We start from the raw sequence: 5075 nt of genomic DNA on the forward strand, positions 1-5075 counted from the left end.
AGAAGTTTTTTCCCCCTTTTCACGCATTATCACTGCCTTTGGAGAAAGAAAGGAAAAGTTTTCACCACACACACTGACCTTGCGTTTTCTGCTTTCAAAGCAAACAAAATTACCCAGATCAAAATAAATAATTCATTATTATTCCTACTTCCTTTTGAACGACGATCCCCGGAATTTCCGGGTATCGAAGTTCAAAATCCCCGGAATTCCGGGGTTTCCCCGGAGCACAAACACCCCTGCCATCCAGAATGTGGTGTATCTTCGATATTAAAATTGCCAGAACGCAATTTTGTAAACCAGTTTTGGCACTGTCTTTCTCTCAACAAATCTTCTCCAAACATGTACCACAATTTTTTTCTTGTTTGAACAGCATTTTGATTTTTTAGTTATAAAAAAGCAAAAGATGCCGAAAATGATTGATAAAAGACACTCCAAACTGGAAGACAAAGAGAGGTTTTATTTTACAGACTATACAACGTGAAAGCAGTAACAAAAGAGAGAAAGGGGTAAGAAACACGTGGCAGTATTGCCAGTGTGTAGACTACATAGCTCACCCTGGTGGTGGAATCCGACGTAACAAAAATTAAATATTTTTCTTTAACAATGATGCTTTCGATTTTCCACCGAAAAAAAAACAATTGTACAGAATCAAACAAATTTTTTTACAAATAAGCCTTAAAGTGTCAGCTGCCAAAGTATATACAGTCAAACCTGTTTTTATGCGCTCTTTTTATGTGCGATTTTTATTTGTGCGATTTTTTTAATGCGAATTTTTAATTTATGCGGTTTTTTTTGTGCGATTTTTTATTTGTGCGGTATAGTTGGCGACTAGTCTCGTGCGATTCGTCATGTCTCACGTTGACTTATTATAGCTAAATAAACTTATTATAGCATAAATGCACTTATTATAGTAATATTATTGCATGAATATGCGAAAAATGAAATAATTTTCTTTTTAAGTCAACAAAACACCACCTGGACAAAAATATGTAAAACAGACGATAGACCAGACGATGCAGTCAAGTGCTGACATCTGTTGTCAATAAATTCTATTTCGTACGGTTTTGAGTTATTTTCTATGTGAGACTTTTTTTTATGCGGTCCCTGTTGACCGCATTAAAAAAAATATTTTTTAATTGTGTGGCGAAAACTATTATTTACAGCCATTCGTGAAGTTTCGTGCGATTTTTTTTAATGCGTCTTTTTTAATGCGGTCCCTATCCCCCGCATAAAAACAGGTTTGACTGTAATGAAAATGTGGTTTAAAATAAAATTGGCTGGTAAAAATACATCTAATTCCTCTAGTAATAAAAAAACGAAATTACTTTCCGAACAACCCATTATATACAGATTTAACTATAAATTTTTTGACTACATTTTCTTGCCCTTAACAAAAACTCCAAAAAGTTATTTTAAAAGAACACAAATTGTAAGCGAAAAACAAACAGTCTAATCAATTTAAAATCTAAAATCGTGAAAGTGACAGTTAATAGAAATATACATATTAACGACATTTACGAATAAATAATGTTCAAAACCGAATTAAAATAATACTTATAAGCAGCCCTTTAAAAAAGACAGAAGAAATGCCTGTTATAAAAAGAAAATTTCACATATTAAAAGAATTTCGAATGTTTACAGCTGACTCTCCCTATGCTCCAGCCAAACTTAGGACTATACGCGATCGAAGCGCTCGAAGTGTCAGAAATATTTATTAAACCAGTATAGTAGCATTACAGCTATTGGCAGCACAAGGATCAGTATATCTATCGACTCTAGGGACCTATTCTGAGCTCTTCCGATAACTCAACGAGAGCGATGCACGGGACATTCGATAAGTCTCCTTACCGAAAGGCAGTTAACGAACGTTAGACAAATCGCTATTCTATTCGCCACGTTAAGTGGGTTTCGCTACGGGTAGTCGGTCGAGATGTGTCTGGGTTCCATGCTATCGATAATTATTATGCATTAACCAATCAGTTTAGTTAACATTGTATTTTTGTCACGTGATTGCAATTCGCCATTTTCTAAGCGAGGCACGTGTTTTTTAGCACTGTCGTGTACCAGCGCTAGTGATATAGTTTTGTTTTGTTTTAAAATGTCTGGGTCTATTTTGTCAGCCCATCCGTTAAGCAAATTTTTGTTTTTAAAAATTAAAATTTATGTGATAGATAGTCATTTATGTATACAGGTAGACCCCCTATAACATGGGTTCATGTAACACGGATTCGTATAACACGGCGAAAAAATTACTATCGTGTTCGTGTAACACGGTAAAACGTCATCGCCGACTCGTGTCGCGACTGGATTTGTCGAATCTGGACCAATAGCGGATTTTGTACAAACCGTTGAGTTTAAACGAGCACTGGATCTACTAAAAAACATTTATTATTCAACGGCCATAAAAATTATATTTTTATTAATGATGTCTTCAAAGTTAAGTTATTCTTCTGCGAAAAATTCGATGATCAAGAAACACGCGTCCGTTGTTCGATTAGCAGCTCCGCGACGAAAATAAGTTTAAGCAATGGCGTCGTCGAACGGTGCGCACTCGGTAAGTCCTATAATTTTTTGTTTATAGCATAGCTTATATGGATTATTCTCAAAAAATTATACGTGATTTGGAAATGATGAGTCAAATTAGTCTAGAATCGATTAATTTTATGGAAGAAAACCTTTCAACAGCCGTGGCCCCTAAATTGCACACGTGCCGGGCTGTGATTGGCTCATGTATTAAGTGACTCGTACAACACAGATTCATATAACACGGAACGTATCTACCGTGTTATAGGGGGGTTTACTGTAGTATATAGTTTACTGTAAGTTACGTATATAGAATGTATTTTTTTTTTTTTTACTAAACAAATCAATTAAACTTAGGTAAAATCTACAAAATAAAGATTTCTATTATTATGTAAAAGGCCAGCCGACGGGAGATAAAGAATGTTACGGCGGTCGAGCGGTCAAACTGACTTGTGGGAATGGACTGACATCACTGAGACAGGTTACCATCTAATACCGTTTAATAAACATAAAAATGGAGCTTACAAAAACCCTTTTAATTCGGCGTAACACCAATCCAACGGGCGGATCAGTCCGTGTAACAGTTCAATAGTCCCGTCGATCGTTTAAACTTCCGATGAAGGTGAGGAGGGTGGTGTCGGCCCCGGGGCACACTGCACGACTTGTTGTGACGCTTTCGGCGGCGGGATGTACCTGGTCGCAACTCGTCGGGAGCGGAGGTCGGAGATCAGGTCGAAGCGACGATCCAGACTTCGTTGTTAAACTTTATCCGGAACCCAGTAGCGGAGCAACCTGCACCAAAGACCAAGAACTCCGAATGTCCTTGAAACGACGATTTTATAATCTTTCTCCCCCAAATCGCCTCTCCATTGGTCTCTCATTGTCACCTGGTGCCAATTCGAAACCCGATGGAGGGCGCGGGAGAGGTCATCGTCGCGACAGAACTTGATTCCTCTCTCGTCGCGTGTTTCTCGAATTCGTTCTTTTCCTTTGTTTTAAATACACAGAAAAAAACTTCCATTAAACAATGGAAAGCTCCAATTTCGTCCCTTTTTAGTCGAACCCCGTTCGGGTCCTCACAGGGAACCCCCCTTTCGTTTAAAATGTCGCCACCGAATGCGGCATTTTAACAATTGGCTTCGCGAACGGGTTCCCGTTGAAATGCCCCAGTAGTCGATCGACACGGAACTGGAAGCTCTCGCGTGTCTATCGAGTTGTAGGAGGTGTCGCGTAACATTGAATAAAAGTTCGGTTTCCTATTGAAACAGCATTTTTTTTCTAACCGGAACTCCCGATTTTTTTTTTTAATTTTTTTGTTTTTAAACATTTCTGTTTTTCTCTGTAGATTGAGCGATTTATATAAATCTTAAAATCCGATTCTAAATCTCCTAAAAAGCCAAAAAGAGGCAAATTCCGACTGCATTCGTGTTCCTGTCCAATTCTGCCGTTTAGGACCACGAACAGTGATTCAATAGATGATTTGTCTCATCTGTCACAACAAGAAGCTGAGCGCAAAAGCTGTTACCTGTGCTTCCGGTATGCTTTCGTACCGGCGTACTTGCAAACCATGTTCGGAAGTCACAAACATCTCTCTGCAGCTACGTCTCTAGCTCCCCTTTTTTTTGTGTCCGTCTTCTGATTTCGGCGACATTGTCCTGTCATCGACTTTTTTTCGATGCAGAACATCACAATTCCAAATCACCGTCAGAGACAATTGTATTTTTCGTTGTTTCTGTCTAAAGGAGCTTTTGTAGATAACTATGAAGCAATGACGACAATTTCGGTTTTCCTCCTATTATCGTTCATCATCTCCCCTCGTTGTTTTCTGTGCGTCAGAATTTTTTTCTGTGGCAGATGTGATCATCAAGCACATGCATTTTGGGGGAAATTTTTTTTCTTTAAATTGGATTATATGAACCACTCAATCTTTGACAAATTCATCAGTGTTCCGTTCGTGACAAATTTTTTTTTTTTTTTTTTGACAATTCTTGGTTTTCCGACAATTTGGAATTTGAAAAACGCGTTTCGTCATTGAACTTTCAGGATCTACAATGAGTATTTTACACAGATGTAAATTCGTTCGCGACAATTCTGTTCACCAGGGCGATTGTTTTTCACATTTTTTTTTTTTTTTTGTTTTTGGTATGGTGGCCTCTTCCCTACGGAGAGCTCACCATTTACATCGCGTAAATAGGCCGATAGGCGTAGGCGGCGGCAGGCGCTCGCGACCCTGAATTTGTGACGTTGACGCGCCCCCTTCTCCTTCACTTCTGCGGAGAGGTTCCACCGTTTGCCCGTGCCTATGGGTTCGTGGCAACACCCAAGGATACTCGTCCGCGGGTCCTTGACTCCGCAAAGCGTATCGGTGTGTCGGTTGTGCCACGGTGGTTGGCTGACTACTCTCTATCGCTGCCGCGGGCTCTGCCTGATCTGGCTGTATTGACGTTAGGATAAATTCATCCCAGGGGTCTACTGTTTCGGAAGCTTGTGGTTCCGAAGCCGAAGTCTCGCCTTGAATCGTTTCTGACCTTTGTTCGCTGGTGCATAAAGAC

The sequence above is a fragment of the Centruroides vittatus genome, unplaced genomic scaffold (genome assembly GCF_030686945.1).
Source record: "Centruroides vittatus isolate TY-2023 unplaced genomic scaffold, ASM3068694v2 contig_347, whole genome shotgun sequence".
Classification (NCBI taxonomy): domain Eukaryota; kingdom Metazoa; phylum Arthropoda; class Arachnida; order Scorpiones; family Buthidae; genus Centruroides; species Centruroides vittatus.